Below are 20164 nucleotides of genomic sequence, written 5' to 3' on the forward strand. Positions count from 1 at the left end.
TAATTCTAAGGTCACTTTTAAGTAGAAAATGCTGTGAATTTTTAAAAAAGCAGCCCATAGATGAATAATGCCAGGTACTGGGAATGTCTCCTAGAGTACAACTAACTAACATATCACTTCAAATAACCCTGCTTTTTAATTCAGCAAATTTTTAGAAATAGCCTTTAATCACAATTTTAAGAATTATTAAACATAATAGATTTTCAATTAAGAAATTATTTAAGTAGATTTAAAGTGATTTGATGACACATCTCATCAGAAGTCCTACTCCATCCCCCAAACAAATGCACAAACGTGTCAGTTTACACAGCTGTATTCTGGTTATAATGTTTTGCTTTCAACATTTTTTGAGTTTGAATGAATAAAAAGTTTAATGTTGACATTTTCTCATTTAAAATAATTAGATTATTCTCATCTAATTTTTATTTTTTGTAGTTTTTTCAGGTTGCTTTTCTATATATACACTTTTAGACTTATTTATTTTTATGTTTTCCTTAACTTAGTGCAGTTTAACTAGTAGAGAAATTAATAGGGAGAATTTTCTCTGAGTTTATGCTTCCAACCTCCCTCACTGGCCCTCTACTGCCCAAATCAGTAGTTGAGGAAAAATAACCAGGTTAGAGTTTGCTTTTATTATCTTTTCCAAAATTTTCTACATGCTTTCTAGGTATGCTTCTGAAAATGTGAAGATTTGTTTTCATTAGTTTTCTGGACAAAATAATCTATATTTAATATGATCTAATAATTCTTTTATGTACCTTTAAAATGTTGGATATTTTATGCTAGATAATTTTGTAATATAAATTTTAACTCTTTAAAATAAAGCATAATTGAAATTGTCAATTTTAACTCAATACTATATGTTTTATGTTTTATATTCACTGTAGTAAAATTTATAAACTATTTGATAGAATGTACAGTAAGTCGTTTTTTAACATCTCTGATAGGTTATGTGACTTTAAGCGAAATGACATACAATGTGACCAATTTTATCATAGGCTAATTGATAGAAACAAGAGTTAATTTATTATGGCATCTCTTCAATGTTATAACAAAACAATGTTGAAGGAATCAATATCATTCAAGGACCTGCTGTAATTATATACTTAAAATTATTCATGAAAGTTATTGATTTCATTTTTTTCTAAACAAAGAAATTTCTTACTTAATAATATAAATCCTGGTCTTAATATGATTGTCTGAATGAAGGACATTTATAATAATTTGGAGGGTATCTTATTTTACATATTTTACAAAAACAGTGTGCCTTGTGAAATAAAACATCATTTCACTGTGGAATGAGGTAATTTATTTTAGAAGCTGAAATGTGTAAGTGTATCATTTCCCTAATGGAAGAAGTTAATTTTTATTGACAATCTGCCAAATAAATGCCATCTGTCTGATGAATTCAGTGTTACCTTAGGATTCTTTCCCATGTTTTCTACCATGGAAAAAAGTACTTTGGATTTTAACTATCAGAACAACATTTATTACTTTATACTTAATTCGTATGCTAATACTAGTTTTAAAATGAATAAATGAAGAAGAATTTATCTAAAATTATTTTCAGTTCTTATTTCTTTGGACACAATACTTGAGTTGTGGTATGTGGAGATGGTGTCATAAATGTAGGGTAGTTGTTGGATTTTTTTTAATCCACTCGTTTTATTAATGAAAACAATTATTCCAAGGAAACCCAGTATCATGTAGGTATTAAGTGTCAGTTGGGATTTGAACTCATGTTTTCTATCTTATACTCTTCTGTGTTAGAGTTCTCCAGAGAAACAGAACCAATAGAGTGTGTGTGTGTGTGTGTGTGTGTGTGTGTGTGCGTGCGCGCGCGCAAAGAGGGAGATTTATTTTAAGGAATCGGTTCACATAATTGTGGAGGCTAGTAAGTCCAAAATCTGTAGGGTAGGCCAACAGATTGGAGACCTAGGGAAGAGGTGATGCTGTAGTTTGACTTTAAAAATAGTCTGCTGGCAGAATTCCTTCTTTGAGGGAGGTCACATCTCTAGTAAAGCCTTCAACTGATTGTATGAGGCCTATCCGTATTATGGAGGGTAATATGCTTTACCCAATGTCTCCTAATTTAAATGTTAAGCTCATCTAAAAATTATGTTCACAGAACTATCTAGACTAATGTTTAACCAAATATCTGGGTACTATGCTCAGCCAAGTTGACATATAAAATTAACCATCATATCCTCCCAAACCAAGGTTGATTCTTCTTAGCTTGGATTGATTATGTTTCTACCTTGGGTCTGAGTTGACCAGAGAAGCTGTACTCTTATCAGATAGCTTCTTGGACCTTTCTTCATTGACTAGTAGGCTTTCTGATTTTCAAAAGCTAAAGTGATATGTTTGTTAATTAAGATTATTCTCCTAAATCCTGGAGTGTTTACATATAAAGAATTTCATATATGGCTTTCTAGAAAACCTTAATCCTAATAGATACTTCATAGAGTATTGTTCAAATATGGTTTCACTTAAAAATGTTTCTAACACTAATTGAATTAATGACAGTAATTTAACATTTAAACCTAGTTTTAGAAATTGTCAAATAAAGTAGTTGACCACTCATTTCTTCCAGAAGGCCCTTGCTTTGTTTTCTTCCCCACTCAGCCACTCCTTCAAAATATTTTTGCTGATTATGTGTTCATTATTTCTTCTCTCCTTCCTTTCTTTAACAGAAATTTATTGAATGTCCACTGCATACCAGGCACTTTACTAATCTGAGTAAAGGTAAATAAAAGACCTATTTCCTGCCATTGTGGAATTTATAGGTAATATTTGAGAGAACAAAGAACTACTCGTACATGAGTACAGCTTGTGTTGTGAAGGAAATGAACAGAGAATAGTGATAGAGGATAACAAGGGGATTTCCTTTCATAGTGTAGTCAGGGATGTATCTCTGAGGAGATAGTATTTAAGCTGACACCTGAAGGATGAGGAGTCAGCTTCTGAAAACTAGAAAAAAAAGATTTAAAAAATTTTAAATTAAATTTATTGAGGTGATATTAGTTAATAAAATTATATAGGTTTCAAGTGTACAGTTCTATATCATCTATATATTGCACTGTGTGTTCACCACCCAGAGTCAGTTCTCCTTCCATCACCATATGTTTGACCCTCTTAACCCTCTTTTACCACCACCTTCTCCGCTTACCCTCCAGTAACCACTAAACTATTGTGTCTGTGAGGTTTGTGTGTGTGTGTGTGTGTGTGTGTGTGTGTGTGTGTTGTTCGTTTGTTGCTTTCAGTTTTATATCCCACAGATGAGTTAAGTCATATAGTTCTTGACTTTTTCTGTCTGACTTATTTTGCTTAGCATGATAATCTCAAGATCCATCATGTTGCCGCAAATGGTACTATTTCATCTTTTTCTTATGGTAGAGTAGTATTCCATTGTGTATATATACCATATCTTCTTTATCCAGTCATCTATCGAAGGACACTTTGGTTGTGTCCATGTCTTGGCCACCATGAATAATGCTGCAATGAACATAGGGCTACATATATCTTTACAGATAAATGTTTTCAGATTTTTTTGGATAGGGACCCAGAAGAGGGATTGCTGGGTCACATGGTAATTCTATTCTTAATTGTTTGAGGAGCCTCCACACTGTTGTCCTAGTGGCTGTGACCAATTTATATTCCCACCAGCAGTGTATGAGGGTTCCTTTTTCTCCACAACCATTCTAACAGGTGTGAGGTGGTATCTCATTGTGATTTTTATTTGCATTCCCCTACTAGCTAGTGAAGTTGAACATTTTTTCACATATCTGTTGGCCATTTGTATGTCTTTTTGGGAGAAGTGTCTGTTCAGGTCCTCTGCCCATCTTTCAATTGGATTGTTTGTTTTTTGTTGTTGTATTGTATGAGTTCTTTAAATATTTTGGATATTAGCCTCTTATCAGACATGTTGTTCGCAAATATCTTCTCCCATTCTGTTGGTTGTCTCTTTGTTTTGTTGATGGTTTCTTTTTATGCAGAAGCTTTTTAATTTGCTGTAGTCCAATTCATTTATTTTGCTTTTACTTCCCTTGCCTTTGAGATAAAATTCACAAAATCCTCTCTGAACCCAAGGTCCATAAGTTTAGTACCTATGCTTTCTTCTATGCAATTATTGTTTCAGATCTTATGTTTAGAACTTTGGTCCATTTTGAGTAATTTGGTATATGGTGACAGCATTCTAGTTTAATTTTTTTGCATGTTGCTTTCCAATCTCTTCAGTACCATTTATTGAAGAGGCTTTCTTTCCCCTATTGTATGTTTTTGACTGCTTTGTCAAAAGTTATATGCCTATGTACATGTGGGTTTATTTCTGGGTTCTCAGTTCTATTCCATTTGTCTGCATGTCTGTTTTAATAATCAAACAATGTTGTTTCGATTATTGCCACTTTGTAGTATAATTTGATGTGATACCTACAGCATTATTCTTTTTTTCTCAGGATTGCTTTGGCTATTTGGGGTCTTTTGTGATTTTATACAAACCTGATGAGTTTTTGTTCTATTTCTTGAAGAAATGCCATTGGGATTTTGATGGGGTTTGCATTAAATCTGTATATTGCTTTGGGTAATATGGCTATTTTAACTATGTTGATTCTTCTATTCTGTGAACATGGAATATTTTTCTATTTCTTTGTGTTTTCTTCAATTTCCTTTAATAGTGTCTTATAGTTTTCAGTGTATAGGTCCTTTGTTAAGTTTATTAGGTCCTTGTTAAGGTCCTTGTTAAGTTTATTCCTAGGTATTTTTTTCTTCTTGTTGCAATTGGAAAATGAATTGTTTTTTCATTTCTTTTTCTGAAAACTCATTTTTAGCATATAGGAATGCAATATCCTACAGCTTTACTGTATTTGTTTATTGTTTCTAATAGTTTTTTTTTGGTGAAGTCTTTAGGGTTTTCTGTATAAAGAATCATGTCATCCTCAGAAAGTGACAATTTAACTTCTTCATTCCCAATTCGGATGCCTTTTATTTCTTTCTCTTGTGTGATTGCTCTGGCTGGGACTACCAATACTATGTTGAATAAAAATGGTGACGGGGGCATTCCTGATTTTGAGAGAAAAAAGCTTTTAGTTTTTCACCATTAAGTATAGGATTAGCTGAGGGTTTGTCTTATGTGGCCTTTACTATGTTGAGGTACTTTCCTTCAATACCCATTTTATTAAGAGTTTTAATCATAAATGGATGTTGTATCTTCAAATGCTTTTCCTGCATCTATTGATATGATCATATGATTTTTATCCTTTATTTTATTTATGTGGTGTATCACATTGGTCAGTTGGCATATGTTGAAACATCTTGTGCCCCTGGAATCGACCCCACTTGATCGTGATGTATAATCTTTTCCATGTATTGTTGTATTTGATTTGCTAGTATTTTGTTTAGGATTTTTGCATCTGTATTCATCAGAGATATTGGTCTGTAGTTTTTTTTTGTGTGTGTGTTATCCTTATTAGATTTTTGTATTAGTATAATGTTGGCATTATTAAAATAAGTTAGGAAGTAGTGCCTCTTCACTTTTTTTTGAAAAGTTTGAGGAGGACAGGTATTAAATCATCTTTGAATGTTTCGTAGAATTCACTAGTGAAGCCATTTGGTCCTGGACTTTTTCTTCTGCATAGGCTTTGGATGGTTGTTTCAATTTTCTTACTGTTGATTGGTCTATTTAGGTTTTCCAGTTCTTTGTGATTCAGTCTAGGAAAGTTACATATTTCTAAGAACTATTCCATTTCTTCTAGGTTATTGAATTTGGTGGCATATAGTCCTTCATAACATTCTTGTATGATCTTTGTATTTCTCTGGTATCCATCATAGCTTCTCATCTTTCATTTCTGATTTTGTTTGTGTTTTTTCTCTTTTTTCTTTAGTGAGTCTAGCCAGAGGTTTGTCAATTTTATTCATCTTTTCAAAGAACCACCTTTTTGTTGCATTATTTTTTTGTATTGTCTTTTTGTTCTCTATTTCATTAAATCTTCTCTAATTTTTAGTATTTTCTTCCTTCTGCTGACTTTCGGTTTCAATTATTCTTCTTTTTCTAGTTTTTTAAGATGTAATGTTAGGTTGTTTATTTTTAATTTAATTTAATTTTTGTGTTATTATTTTTTTAGTTGTTGTATCTTGAAATAAGCCTGTAATGTTATAAATTTCCCTCTTCGTACAGCTTTGGCAGTATCCCAATAATTTTGATATAATGTGTTTCCATTTTCATTTGTTTCTATGTATTTTTTGATCTCTCCTTTTATTTGTTCTTTGACCCAGTTGTTCTTTAGTAGCATATTGTTTAATCTTCATGTATTTGTGGTTTTTTCCCCATTTCGTTTTGCAGTTGATTTCCAATTTCAAAGCATTGTGGTCAGATAATATGTTTGGTATGATTTCAGTCTTCTTAAATTTGCGAGGCTAGTTTTGTATCCCATAATATGGTCTATCCTTGAGAATGTTTTGTGTGCAGAAGAAAAAATGTATGGTCTGGTGTTCTAGGATGAAAGGCTCTGTGAATGTCAATTATTTTCATTTGGTTTCATGTGTCATTTAAGGCTGATATTTCCTTATTGTTTTTCTGTTTGGATTATCTATTCATGGCTGTCAATGGAGTAGTTAGGTCCCCTACTGTAATTATGTTTTTGTCAATTTCTCCCTTTAGTTTTGTTAGCAGTTGCTCTATATATTTTGGTGCTCTAACTGAAAGCATATATATTGGTAAGTATTATGTCTTCTTGTTGTATTGTCCCTTTTATCATTATGGAATGTTCATCATTGTCTCTTGTTCTGTTTTTATCCTGAAGTCTTTTTCATCAGATATAAATATAGCTATACCCGCTTTTCTCTTGATTGGAATATCAATTTTCCACCATTTCACTTTCAGTCTGTATTATTATTTCTTGAAGCTGAGATGTATTTCTTGAAGACAGCACATGGTTAAGTTTTGTTTTTTGATCCATTCTGCTACTCTGTGCCTTTTTATTGGTGAATTCAGTCCATTTACATTTAGGGTAATTATTGATATATGAGGATTTCCTATAGCTATTTTATCTTTTGTTTTCTGATAGCTCAGTGTCTCCATTGTTTCTTTACCTTTGTGTTTCTGTCTGTTATTTTAGTTTGGTGGTATTCTATAAGTTTTTCTCTGTTTCCTTTTTCTTTCTTTTTTTTTTAATGTTACATGTCTCAGTGCTGGATTTTAAGTGGTTACCATTAAGTTTATATAAAAGAAAGTTTCTTATATACAGTAGTCCTTTTTCTTCTGCATGCATCTTATCTCCATTTCCCTTTGCAAATTCAGACCTTTCCCCCTTCCATTTTATATTACTGTTGTCACAGATTATGCCTATTTATGCTGTGAGTTCATTTCTGAGTTGCAGTAGCAAATTGTCTTCTTTTTTTTCTTTTTCTATGGTTTTCTGTCCTTTACCCTTTATGTTATATTCAAGTGTATAGTGCCCTATTCTATGTAGCGGTTGCCTTTTTCTACTTCTGTCTGTCTTTTAGTAATCCTACTCATAGTTTTGTATCTTTTTGTCTTTTTGTTTCAGGTGGAATAACCTCTTTCATTATTTCTTATAATGCAGGCCTTGTAGTAGAAAATTCCCTCAGCTCCTGTATATCTGGAAAGGTCTTTATTACTCTCCTTCATATCTAAAGGATAACTTTGCTGCTATATTATTCTTAGTTGGTAATTTCACTTTTGATAGTTTGAATATTTGATTCCATTTCCTCCTAGTTTGTAGAGTTTCTGCTGAAAAATCTGATTATAACCTAATGGACTTTCCTTTGTAGTCTACTGTCTTCTTTTGCTTGGATCCCTTGAGAATTCTTTCTTTGTCAGTAATTTTTGACAGTTTTAACATAATGAGCCTTGTGGAGGCCTTTTAGGATTGAGGTAATTAGGTGTTCTGTGTGCTTCTTGGATTCAAGAATATAGTCCTTTCCATAGGTTTGGGAAGTTCTCAATAACTATTTGTTTGAATAGACTTTGTGCCCTTCTCTCTTTCTTCTCCTTCTGGAATACCCATTATTCTTATATTGCTCTTTCAGATGGAGTCAAATAGTTCTTGTAGAGTTCTTTCATTTCTTTTAACTCTCAAGTCTCTCTCTTCTTCCATCTGTGTCATTTCCAGATTTCTAGTTTTGATGTCACTAATTCTTTCCTCCATCTGATCAGCTCTAGTTCCTAAGTTTGCTAGTTCATTATTGATCACTTTTATTGAGTTCTTCAGTCCCAGAATTTCTATTTGGTTCTTTTTAAAAATTTCAATCTCTTTGGTAAAATATTTATTGTGTTCATTGATTTTATTTCTGAGTTCATTAAATTGCCTATCTGTATTTTCTTGCATCTTGTTGAGTTTTTTTCAGAACTGCAATCTTGAATTCTCTGTCTTTGAGTCACATATTTCCATGTCTTGAAGCTTATTTTCTGGAGATTTTTTGTTTTCTTTCTGAGCTGCCTTGTTACCATGGTTATTCATGATAATTGTTGGATTATTTCTCTTCCTAGGCATTGATGGTATGAATTCTGCAGCAGGTTCATATAAAGAGGTCTTTCTTTTGTTTTCCAGTAGGTAGAACTGGAGAGTTTTTTCTCTTAACCTGTTCTGGCTTCTCACGGTGGAAGATTCCATGGGAAGGTGGGTACCTCCTCTGTGACTAGGTCAGCTCAGTTTCAGGGCACCTTTGTGAGAGGCTGTAGTGCATGATAGGGCAGCCAGATTCAGAGCTGTGTGCCTCAGCAGCCCTGGGTACCTCTGCTGGGATCAGTCACGAAAGGTGGGGATGGGGTGGGCTGGGAGCAGTGGCTGGTATGTTTTTGTCTTTTTACTTTTCCAAGTAATGGTGACTACCAGACCACAGCTACCTGGCCCCTATATCTCCTCCCTTGTCAGTGGAATTAGCTGCAGTGTGCATCTGCCATTTAGGAACTTTCTCTTCAGTTCTCAGGGCTTAGATAGTCTGCTCTTTAACTCGACACTACTCCAGTTTCTTCTGAGGCCTGCTGCTAGCACTGGGAACAGGAGGTGAGCTCTGAGAAGGTTGGGGGAAGTGGCCAGGTCAGTGGTTTTGTTTTCTGCCTGGCAGTCAGGGCTATTAGACCACAGCTGTCACTCTCCTTTATTTGGTCTTTGCGTCAAGGTCTCTGCCCTGCTCACTGGGTTCAGCCGTGTTATATGCTGATCACTCAGGCAAGAATGCTGGCGTCCCCAGAGAGCGCATCTGCAGTCTGAATCCTCCCCTCTCCTGAGACCGTAGTGAACTCAGAACTGTGTCCGCAACAGTGAGCTTCTCCGCTCAGGAACTGTCTGTCCAGATCTCAGGGCTGTAGATATTCTGCTGTTTAACCTGACACTGCGACAGTTTCTTCTCAGACCCGCTGCTAGCACTGGGAGGGTGTGGGCAAGGTGAGCTCTGAGAAGGGAAAGAGAAGTGGCCAGGCTCTGTGGCTTTGTTTTCTGCCTGGCAGTGAGGCTGTTAGATCATAGCTGTTGCACTTCTGTGTTTGGTCTTTGCGTCAGGGTTGCTGCCCTGATTGCTGGGTGTAACCACGTTATATGCTGACCAGTCAGGCAGCTTTGCTGGGGCCACAGAGGTGGCACCTGCAGTCTGACTCCTCCCCTCTCCCAGGACCACAGTGAGTTTCAGGCTTTGTCCACGGGCACTGTCCCCCTCTCTGCACTTCTCCCTTCCCACCTCCCCTGTTTTTCCTGACTCACCTGCCTTCAAATGTTTCGGTCTCTCAAATGTGTTTGTGTGTTGCCCAGGGAATCCTTAGTTGAATTATAGCTGTTCAGCTTGTTGTAACTTCGAAAGGAGAGCTCATCGGAGACCCCCTCACACCCCCATGTTTCTGACATTAGTCAAAAGAAAGGATTTGAAGCTGAAGAAATAGATGTTCAGAATGTCTGGAAGTGGAGAGGGTGGCATGAAATCAGGTTTGAAATAGAACTCTTGTGGGTCGTGGTAGTGTTTCATTGCTATGCTTTATCTATTTGGGAAGTCACTGTGTTTGAAGCAAAGAAATGATAGCATCCAATTAAAGTTTTAAGAGATTTCAGTAGTTCCTCCTTATCATGGGTTTTACTTTCCCCGGTTTCAGTTAGAAACCTGCAATCAACTGTGGTCTAAAAATGTTAAAATGGAAAATTCCAGAAATAATTCATAAGTTTTAAATTGAGTCCCCTTCTGAGTAGTGTGATGAAATTTCACACCATCCTGCCAGGAATGTGAATCATTCTTTTGTCTAGCATCTCCATGCTGTATATACGCCTCAGTCGTTAGTCACTTAGTAGACATCTTGGTTATCAGATTGACGATGGCAATATTTCAGTGCTTGCATTCAAGACACCCTTATTTTTCTTAAACAAAGTACAAGAGTAGCGATGCTGCCAATTTGGATATGCCAATGAGAAGCCGTAAAGTGCTTCCTTTAAGTGAAAAGGTGAAAGTTTTTGACATTATAAGGAAAGAAAAACATTTGTATGCTGAGATTGCTAAGCTCAGATTCATAAGAATGAATCTTCTATCTGTGAAATTGTGAAGAAAAAAGAAATTCATACTAGTTTTATTGTACCTCAAACTGCAAAAGTTACAGCCACAGTACATGGTAAGTGCTTACTTAAGATGGAAAAGGCATTAAATTTGTGGAAGACATGAGCAGAAAACATATTACAATTGATGGCAATGTGTTGAGCAAGAAAGCATTGAGCCTATAGGAAGACTCCAGCAAGGGATCCCCTGAAATGAGTCACACAACGCCAAGCCATTTACTGCAGGTATGGGATGGTTACACAGAGTTGGGTATAGGTTTGAACAGAAAAATAGAAAAAATACTGGAATGAGAGACCACACTCCCATAATTTTTATTACACTATATTGTTATAATTGTTCTATCTTACTATTGGTTAATCTTGTACTGTGCCTAATTTATAAATTAAACTTTATCATAGGTATGTAAGTAGAGGAAGAAATAGTATATAAAGGGTTTGGTACTCTTTGAAGTTTCAGGCATCCACTGGAGGTCTTGGAATGTGTTCTGTGTGGATAAGGGGGAGTCTTCTGTAGTCTGGCTGGTATGGGGATGAAACATTGGGCTAGACTGGAAATGAGAAGACCAGTAAGAAGACTGTTGCGATAGTGGCTCTCCTTCCATCAATCCTAATCACTTTCAGTAGATTTGATCCTCTTAGGTTATGGAACAAGGAAATCCAGCAAGGCTGTAAGCTCACAGTCACCAATAGTAGTAACCAATTCACATGAGAATAATGTAAGTTGGTGAGGTGACGTCCATACAGACAACTAGTATATTTACACTGAAAACATCAACAAGAGGCAAGAAGATCTGCTGTACATACTCGTAAGAATTTCTCAGACTTAGGATAGTTCACTTTATAACTCAAGTCAATACTCTTTTGATCCTATCCTTTGTCCACTGCACAAATCCATTTTGAACCAACCCGTTCTAGCCCCCAAGGAATAGCCAACCAGACCATGTTTTACGCTGCTACTAAATGCTATTCATTTCATTTCTATGCACTTAGTTTTTATATTAAAATTTTAATATGGGGGTGGAGTTTTGTAACTACCTGAACAGTTCAATCTCAGCTGGACCTTCTACTCCACAGAGTTTAGCTTCAGCTATGTTCTTGGCTCATCTTATTCTTATGGTTGTAAGTATGTAAACACTTCTGCAGCCTTATCCTTCTTACCTCAGATATTCCTCTCCATGTCCCCTATGAATTCACTGGCTTAACATTTTATGTCCATGAACTATACCTACTACATTTTCCCTCTTCGATACGTTTCCTTCTTAATCTGTACAATTTAGAGCATTCCACCCACTAAAATGTCAGTACTCTGTAACATTTTCTTCTGGGTGCTATTTTCTTACTCCCTAGCCTCACATTCCAGTCCCCCGGTTTTCTTCACGTTGTAAGGTGCAACACCATCCACTCAGTCTCCTAAACTAGACATCTCAGAGATATTCAGGATTTTTCCTTCTTCCTTTCCCTTTATGAGCCTTGTAATTTTACCTCTTATTTATCTGTTGAATCTCTCTTGTTCATTTAATTCCATTGCTACTCTTAGATTAATTAGGTCCTTCTCATTTTTAAAGAGAGTGGATTTTCAAAAAGGGATGCCTCATTGTGCCACTTTTATGACAATAGTCAGTGAATGACTCTCCATTTCCCCATCATAAAATCCAAACTCCTTAGCATGACATTCAAGGATCTTTGTAATCTGCCCCTTTGCCTACCTCTCTGTCTTCAGTGGTACCCCTTTCTTACATTTCACACCTGGCACCCCATCCTAAATTTAGTGTCCTTTACATCCTTGGGTTCTTTCACACTCTTTATCACACCGACGTGTAGTAACTGACTTTTTGTTGTGTCTGTTTGTATTCCTCTTGACTTTTTTCTTGAGGGTAGCAACTCTTGTATCCTTCACCTCTACCCCAGAACCTAGTAGAACTACCACAGTCTTTGTGGAATGGATAAATGGGCAATAGAGCGTGAATGAACATTTCCGGCATAGTATGTGCTTTGGACCTGAAGGGGCTTGGGTTAAATCTTTTCATTGCTGCTTATTAACAATGTATGATGTTGAGTCGGTAAAACAAATTCCCTGAGCTTTAGTTTCCTCATCTGTAAAATGAGTATTGTTGTTATATTTAAATAAGATTATCTGTCCCCCTCCACATAGGCTTTCCAGGTCCAGAAGTCTTGTGGGCTCTGGGGCTATGTCAGACCTGGGAAAGCTGCCTTCGTGGAGGAGGACATGTGGGGAGAGATCATGTGATGTCTTAGAACCTGCCAAATCCAATATCAGCATGTAACAGCAGGGAAACTGAGGCAAGAGGGTAGAACCCAGAGGAAAAAAATGACAGAGAGTCTAACGGTGAGGTAGGGAGGACCAGCATCTTTCAGGCCCTGAGCTGGAAGGAGGAGAGAAGGAGACTTCAGGCACTCCTCCCTCCTTGCTTCTGGAAGGGTGAGCAGGGGAGTGGGAGCTCTTGTCAGTCAGGGGTAAGCTCTGAACAGCTCCATGCTTCAGGGTGTCTGCAGAGCAGCCAGGTTTAAGGGGCCACAGTGCCTGGGCAGGTCCTGTGGGCCCCTGCCCTTGGCATGCCCTGGAGGGGAGGCAGAGAGGGGGCCAGCAGCCTCGTCCCTGCTGCGTCTTCACTGAGCCTTTTTGGTCACCTGGTTCTTCAGCATCACATAGGTGATGAATACTCCCACAAACAGGAACAGTAGGAGGCCAGTGGCCAGTGGGATGGCAGGGGTGTAGGCTCGGGGCAGGAAGTACTTGTGGATGACGTGCTGGCTGTCGATGAATGGCATTTCCCCGGCGCTCCTCACCTGTAACTTACTGCCATATTCTGTTTTTATCAGGGTTCATATGAGATAGAAATGTCAAATAGAGGAGGCTATTTATATCTTCTATTAAAACTTGTTATCGGAAACAATGTGTAATATATTGGTCAATGTGCTTTATATAAAGACCCATTTGATAAATTCCTCTCAGAATTGAAGAAATGTCATGCTTTTTTCAGTGGTTTACTTTATTAGAATCGAGAACTAATTCCATTTTCATTCTATATCTATATTTTGTATTCAATTGCAGTAGTTTTCTTGAGACCACCTTTTTTTTCCCGTTTCTACCTCCCTCCAGTTTAGTTCTAATAAATGTGTTAATATATTTTTGAATATTATAAATACCACTGAGAAATATTTGTAGACTATGGTTGATTAATAAGTCAGAATGTCAAGATTAAAATGATGCAGATTAATTAAATTGATTTATCCATTTAAAAATAAATTATCAAAAAGGCAACTGTATCTCAGTCATTGATTTATTATAAAGCAATATAATATGTAGACGACATTGCAAGTTTTTATGAAGTAGGGAGTATGAAACAAGGCATGATATTACAGTGGTAAGAATGTATGTATGCATGTACCCTATTTCCCCGAAAATAAGACCTAGCCAGACAATCAGCTCTAATGCATCTTTTGGAGCAAAAATTAATATAAGACCCGGTATTATATTGTATTACATTATATTATGTTATGTTATGTTATATTATATTTTATTATACCTAGTCTTAGAGTAAAATAAGACCGGATATTATATTATATTATATTATATTATATTATATTATATTATATTATATTATATTATATTATATTATATTATATTATATTATAAAGACCCAGTCTTATATTATAGTAAAATAAGAGTGTCTTATATTAATTCTTGCTCCAAAAGATACATTAGAGCTGATTGTCTGGCTAGGTCTTATTTTTGGGGAAACACAATATTAAGTTCTGGTGTTGGGGTTATAGATATAATTAGATAAGAAATATCTGTAAATAAAAAATAAATCCATTAATTTCATTAGACATGATCAAAATGTCTACATATTTAATGAAAGATAAAAACACATATTGCTTAAAACTAATTGATTTGATAGATAATAATACTACCTTTCCAATAAAGATGTACAAAACATGAAACATTTCATAAAATAAAATAAGAGGATTAACTGTAATAATAAATATTTCATAAATTTGATAAAATTATATAATATTTAATTAATTGATATACCGTTTATTTTAATGAAATCTAAATTGTTTAAAATGACAAAATCTAGAATCATACTAGGATATTTTATTATTTCTTTCTCAGTAATTGACAGAAAGATAGAATAAATTAACTTCACAAATGTGGTAAGAGAAGAAAAATATAATCTATTATATTTTTATTTGTAGGTTTTATCTAGTATATCTAGAAATATATAGTAGTTTTGGAAAATACTCTGTTACATTTAAAACATTCAATATCATTAACCATTCACTGCTTTTAGCTGTTTAAAGATTTCATTTACAGTAGAAACTATTGAGAATAGCTGAAAATGTGTGCTTTTCATTAAATATGATATAAAAAAGCCATTTTCAGTGTATGGTTCTTTTGCCTTACTTTTGTGGGTGTCTCCTCCAGGACTGAAGCCAATTCCCACTGATCTACTGTATATTGTATCTGGATTCAGAACCATGACACCCTTGTTTTAGTGCCACAGTTCACTTAAAACAGGAATATATCGAAGATGGGCCTGGGCAAGCCTCACCAAATTCAGTGAAATTTCAAAGGTTTTGTGTAGCAAAATTTAGAATAGGTAATTTGATGTCTTTCTTTTGTACAATAAAAAGTCTAGTGTGAAAACAAATAGGGAACAGAGAATCTCCATGAGTGGATTTATCTTTGAAGAACCGCACCAGATCTTAGATCAATTTTAGGAAAGAGATATGCAAGATAAATATCTAGAAATTGATTACTTTAAAATTATTCATACATCTGTACTCCTTGGAAAGTCTTTTCAACCATACTTATCAGTTTTCGGACTCTTAAGAGAAAGTGTTCTAGAAATATGAAATGGAACTGCTAGTTTCTTAAGAATTGAATATTACTTCTATTATACTGTACTTCTACTATATTCTGTTGCTCATAGCAATTACAGAGGCCATCCAGAATCAAGAAGGGGACATAGACCCCACTTTCTATGGGAGGAATGTCAAAGAATTTGTGGCCATTCTTAATCTTCCTCAGCTACTAAGTACCAAGCATTGTGTCAGGTCATTGCAGTAAAATAATGAACACAACAGACATAACAGTTTACCTCATGAAGCATATGGGCTAATGGAGGAGAGAAACAATAAATAAGCAGTTATAAAACTGTGTGATAAACATTATGATAAGAGAGTACAAGGTGCTATGGAATCATAGGAGGGTCCTCTAACCCTGACAAAACTGGAATTCAGGCACAACTTCCCAAAGGAAGTAGCCTGAGAACTCCATTATGAATCAAGTTAGTGCTGTTTAACTTTATCCTTTAATTTCTCCAAAGTCTTAGTGATGTGATAAAACATAGTTTATGTTTTTTTGAAAGCATATTTCTCAATGATGCTAGACTTAAAGGAAACCAGTGACAAATTTCCAGTGATAGTATACATTTGAATTTGTGCAGGGGTGGTCTAAATCTGAGGGAAAATGGCCATTATTTGGTTTATGGCGCAGGATTGAGGGGGATCATTTTCTTAGAAAAAGTAGCCTCACATCAAAGGAATTTGCTTGAACTGTACTTGGCAGTGTATCAAGTCTGCTCATGTGGCTTATGTTTTTCTATTGATGAATTTTCTTTCTCTGAGAAGAAAGAAAAAGTACCCTGAGACAATGCCTGTAATTAGCAGTTTTTTCTTTTAGGTTAATAAAGACCTATTCTTAAGCATATGGATCTCTGTCAATTTTTTTTCCTCAGTATTAGTAAAGGACATGAGACTAATTGGTTGAATGGTTTGATCACTAGTTTTGAGTTTAGAAAAACCAGTCTGCAAGAATACAGGCTTCTAAAGTAAAGATCAGCAAAAGGAAAGACTTCTGGACAAAGGCCCAGAGTTAAGGCTGTGGGATTTACTTTATTAGCAATTTGAAAGGAACCTGTAAACAAAGCTTCAACTAAGAAGCTCTTGCTGTCCAAGAATGTTGTTTATCAGAGGAAAAAGAATCAAAGAATTAGAATAAACTTTAGTCAGTTTATAGCAACAACAGCATGATTAATGAAAGTTATTATATTAATGTAGAGATTCTCTAAAGATTTTGGACATGGGACCATGAACCTGAGTGTGTAAATTTCATGTAAACATTGGGACAAATCTTAATGGTCTGAGTAAAATGCTAAATGTGTAGAAGTAATTGAACTCTTCTGTATCCTTCTTTTCATTGCTGTTTCTTGCCCTTAGTGCCTTTGACTTATTGCATAAAAAGCGGTGGCATTACATACTCTCATGCACTTCCATCATTGAGTGTCTCTATTCTTCCACTCTTGGATCCCATTGCAATAGTCAGTTTATATTGGCCCTAGATATGTCTTTCACTCCATAGACATCAAATAACTGGAGGATTTTTTTCTTTGCATTACTAATATGTTTGATAGGGTGTATGTATTTTCCCTTAAAAGTGAGGAAAGTAAGTGCTTTTTTCCCCCTTTACTTCATTGCTCTTATTTGTAACTTTGGAAGGAAACTTGAAATAACAGCCTATGTGAGAGACTAAGTAATTATTCTATGCTGATAGAATATGCTATTTCAAACAGGATGAGTAAGATGGATGCTTGGCAAGTAGTTGGTATTATGCAATTGTTTTGTGTATGGAAGACTATCATTCTATGGCCATTTCTCCATGTTTCTCCACCCTCATTTTAGCTTCTGTTTCATAGTTCTGGGTATTTTTTATTTTCCTCACTATAAAGTCAAAATTAAATAATTTTAGTCTGTCCTATCAGATATTTCTGGTGTCTTTGCTATTGCTCTCTTTACTGAAAAGGGAGTGTAGAAGAAGCAAATATCACCTAAAGGATTGAACACAAGGAGGCTAAGGCTTTTTTTTTTCTTGCAAAGTTAATAATCTGTTCTGTCTTTTCCTCTCACTATATAGTATTTTGGAATAATAGTAATTCAGACTGAGAAAGACCTGGATATGTCAGTTACTTTAATTCCTTAATTCCCAATATGACAGAAAATATTAAGCACATCTTCTGGTCTTCCTAAACTTATCAATTTTAATATTTAAAAGCCTTTATAAATGCAAACTTAAATCTCTTGTATTTTATCTAAGTTATTATTCTTATTAAGGTTTTTTAAAATAATGATTCTTATATTTTTGGTAACAATCCTATAAATATTTAAAACTCTTATCTTTTTTTTTTTTATGTCTTCTTATTGCATCCTTTAAAAGCTTTTCCTTTAGGGTTTCCTTTTAAAATATTAAAACATCTTTCCTGTGCTTTCAAGACCCTTTAAAAATTCTGTATAATTAGTTTAAAACTCACTATAACAAAGTAAATTTGATTGAAAACATATAGGACTTTGATATAATGACTGCCAGGTTTTGACTTGAAAATGAAAATATTCCGTCCTCTCAAACTGCTGTAAAAAAACATTGTTTTTGAGATTTCCTGTCAAGATGGTAGAGTAGGTAAATGCTGTACTTACTTCCTCTCATGACCACATCAAAATTTTAACTAAACTACAGAACAACCATCATTGAGAATTGCCTGAAGTCTAGGTAAACAAAAGCCCTACAACTAAGGATATACAGATGAAGCCTCAAGACTGGTAGGAGAGACAAAGACATGGAACAGGCTGGTCCCACATCTGCGTGTGAACATTAAAAATTGAGAGGGATATCTTGGCTGCGGAGGTCCCCCCTGGAGGAGTGAGGAGTCCAGCCCCACACCGGGCTCCCCAGCCCAGGGTTCCAGTACTGGGAAGAGAAGTCTCCATAACTTTTTGGCTGTGTGAACCAGCAGAGATTGTGGCTCGGTGAGAGGAGGGTGGCTGCAGTCCCAGATGATCCTCTTAAAGGCCCCATACATGGACTCACTTGCTGATGTACTCACTTGCTCTGAGGTCCAGTGCTGGGGCAGCAGCTGGAAAGGCACCAGGGATATACGGGGAGGAACTTGATTATCTGGCTTAAGGGCAAGGGCTGGTGGGGCAGCTTTCTCCCGGATGGAGGAGCTGGCAGAAGCCATTGTTCCTTTGTTGAGCCCTCCCTGCCTCCTGGTATGAAGACATAGGTGGCTACCACATCTGAGTCTCCACCAACCTACCTAACACCATTCGTCTACCTCACCCTGGTGATTCCCTGAGACCCCACTCCACCAAACTTTCAGGCCCAATGAAGCCACCTCCAGGGGCTTTTCAATACAAACAGTCTATCTTGGCTAATGCTGCAAACTTTCCTAAAATCTCCCACGTGGTCACAAAAGCAAAAAGAGTAACATCTGGCTGAGCAGTAGCACTAGGAGAAGCCAGCCTTGAGGCATGTCCAAGCCTAGTGCGGGTGGCGGTCTCTACAGATTGCTTTGCGGCTCAGGCCAGGTGGCCCCAGGCCGGGGATAGGCTGTGGCTGAACTTGGCCTGCAGTCGGTCCCCTCCCAGGATGCCCCGGGTCTGGCACACTCAGAAGCCAGCTTCAGACTGAGCTGGAGCATCACCCAGCCACCATCAAACATGATGTACCTAAAGGGCACACTGGACAGGTCCAGAACTCTAAAAAGAACCCTGCTCTGTAGGGTCTGCCCCAATACTACAGCCCCTCCAAAGTGGTTGCAGCCAGTCCTCACAACCAGTCGGCCTAAGGGTCAATCCCTCCCACTGATGTGCAAACAGCAACCAAGGCTCAACTACCACAGGGGGATGCACACAACCCATACAAAGGACACATCTGGAGCACCCAGCTCTGGTGACCAGGGAGATTGTGCCACTGGGCACCTACTACATAAGGCCACTCTAGTAAGACTGGGAGACATAGCAGCCCTACCTAATACATAGAAACAAACACAGGGAGAAAGACAAAATGGGGAGACAAAGAAACATGGCCCAAATAAAAGAACAGAACAAAGCTCCAGAAAACATGCTAAACAAAAGGGAGACATGCAATCTACCAGATGCAGAGTTCCAAACACTGGTATAAGGATGCTGAATAACTTCAGGGAGAACTTCAACAAAGAGACAGGAAACATAAAAGGAACCAGTCAGAAATGAAGAATATAATAACTGAAATGAAATATACATTAGAGGCAGTCAACAGTAGATAAGATGAAGCAGAGGATTAAATCAGCACTTTAGAAGATAGGGTAGCACAAAACGCCCAAACAGAAAAAAAAAATCCATAAAAAAGTGAGGATAGCTTAAGGGGACTCTAGAACAACATCAGGCTACCAACAGTCCCATCATAGAGGTACCCGAAGGAAAAGAGAGAGAGCAAAGAGTTGAAAACCCAGTTGAAGAAATAATGACTGAAAATTTCCTTAACCTGACCAAGGAAATAGACATACAAGCCCAGAAAGCGCAGAGAATCCCAAACAAGATGAACCCAAAGAGGCCCACCCCAAGACACATCATAATTAAAATGCCAAAGGTTAAAGATAAAGAAAGAATCCTATAAGTAGCAAGAGAAAAGCAGTTAGTTACCTACAAGGGAGATCCCATAAGGCACTCAGCTGATTTCTCAATAGAAACTTTTCAGGCCAGAATGGATTGGCATGAAATATTCCAAGCAATGAAAAGCCAGGACCTATTACCAAGATTGCTCTACTCAGCAA

At 36.4% G+C, this 20164-nt stretch overlaps 1 protein-coding gene and 1 pseudogene across 1 annotated transcript in view; one reads left to right on the forward strand and one right to left on the reverse strand.

Annotated features, from left to right (window-relative positions):
- ME1 (malic enzyme 1) overlaps window positions 1–20164 on the forward strand; it is a 174817-nt gene that overhangs the window by 34022 nt on the left and 120631 nt on the right. The gene's annotated exons all lie outside the window — the stretch shown is intronic.
- LOC141571882 (dolichol phosphate-mannose biosynthesis regulatory protein pseudogene) lies at window positions 13179–13340 on the reverse strand (annotated as a pseudogene).

This window comes from Rhinolophus sinicus, chromosome 2, assembly GCF_057876585.1.
Source record: "Rhinolophus sinicus isolate RSI-liver-muscle chromosome 2, RSI-T2T, whole genome shotgun sequence".
Taxonomy (NCBI): domain Eukaryota; kingdom Metazoa; phylum Chordata; class Mammalia; order Chiroptera; family Rhinolophidae; genus Rhinolophus; species Rhinolophus sinicus.